At 48.1% G+C, this 1,669-nt stretch overlaps 1 non-coding gene across 1 annotated transcript; it reads left to right on the top strand.

Annotated features, from left to right (window-relative positions):
• The first annotated feature begins 637 nt into the window (after nucleotides 1–637).
• LOC143350628 (5.8S ribosomal RNA) lies at nucleotides 638–792 on the top strand. Its single transcript, XR_013081189.1, has one exon. It is a non-coding gene; the product is annotated as a 5.8S ribosomal RNA (ribosomal RNA).
• Nucleotides 793–1,669: the final 877 nt, after the last annotated feature.

Below are 1,669 nucleotides of genomic sequence, written 5' to 3'. Positions count from 1 at the left end.
CGGCGAGGAAGTAATAAAATAATATACATCCTTACGGGTAGCCTGAAGCGAATCGCAAACGAACGACAACGCGTCGATTGTGCGGCCATCGTTGCTCGCGCGACTAACGACGACCAGCCGAGAAGGCTGTAGTTTATCGCATCGATTTCATCGAGCAACCGATGGACGCTGCCGCGTTCGTTCGTAAATGAATGTTATACATACTCACGGATAGCCTGAGGCGAATAATCGCAAACGACGACGCGTCGATTGTGCGGCCATCGTTGCTCGCGCGACTAACGACGATCAGCCGAAACGGCTGTAGTTTATCGCATCGATTTCATCGAGCAACCGATGGGCGCTGCCGCGTGCGTTCGCCCGATTGCGCGTGAAGTTACTGTTCGGAACCAAGAATATACGGGTGTATTATACCCGTTGGTCGCAGCCACGCGCAAAGGCTTTTGAATGTACTGTACGCCCGGCCGTCGAACGATGGTTTTCCGTCATTCAGGAAACAAAAAGAAACTTTTGTCGTCGATATGGCGCGTTCAATCCTCCGTCGATACGCTGGTCGGAGGTGCGAACATCGAATATTTTTAAAGCAAAGAACAAGGAGCATTTTTAAATACAAAGAGAAAAATTGTAAATTGTATATGATTACCCTGAACGGTGGATCACTTGGCTCGTGGGTCGATGAAGAACGCAGCTAATTGCGCGTCAACGTGTGAACTGCAGGACACATGAACATCGACATTTCGAACGCACATTGCGGTCCACGGATAAAATTCCTGGACCACGCCTGGCTGAGGGTCGTTCACTTGTCCTAAAACTGCTTGCGTTGTTCTCAGATTCCCTAACCCCGCCGTCGTTTACCTCTCCTTTCGGGGAGATGGCGAAGAACGTTTCGGAGCCGGGTCGATGAAGAGAAAGGTATCAACGTACGAGCGAGAATTTGGGTATTTCGTTGGCGTTTGTCGCTGGACGTACGAAAAAGAATAAATATTATATATTATTGGCAAGTTTGCGCACCCCTTGCGTGGTGAGGCAGAGATCAGTCTGGACTCGCGCGAGTGTTTTACGGCGTCGTGCGTCGTGTTGTCTGGAGTATCATCACGACCGCCCGTTAAAGCACCGCTCCCACGATTTCTGACTTTGACGGCACTAAAAACCACCGTGGGGCGCAAATCGCGTTTCGTACAAATCTAATGATTACCGGCGCTCCCGACGTTGCCCGAAGTTAATAATTTATGCAAAGGAAAGAGAAAATAAAGCGTATACTAGTTTTGGAGCATAACAAAAAGGACACTGGAAAGAAATTTGACCAAACACTGATAATTATGATATGTAATATATGCCCTACCACGTGAAATTTGTGGTATCCGTCGGTCGTCGTCTTCCTCTCTGTTCGTTCGTACAGCCCCAGGGAAAAATGATAATTTATCAAACGAATCGGACGATCATCCTCTATGGAGAGGCTCGAACGAACACGACGAGAAGCGCGATACGAACGGAACCCAAAAGAAGGGATATACTCTGCGAAGTTGGTCGCCCCATGTCTCTCTTTGTTACGAATATGTATATCGATTGCGAGACCGCGCGTTTAGCCGGTCGTCCAGTCCACGAATGCTTTTCTTTCGAATTTGTTATTTATTTTTTTTAGAGAACGAACTTACGGTGGACTTTGGTAGAC

Source organism: Colletes latitarsis, unplaced genomic scaffold (genome assembly GCF_051014445.1).
Source record: "Colletes latitarsis isolate SP2378_abdomen unplaced genomic scaffold, iyColLati1 scaffold0007, whole genome shotgun sequence".
Taxonomy (NCBI): domain Eukaryota; kingdom Metazoa; phylum Arthropoda; class Insecta; order Hymenoptera; family Colletidae; genus Colletes; species Colletes latitarsis.
Note: the sequence above shows the minus strand (reverse complement) of the source record. Positions and strands in the feature narration are given on the sequence as shown.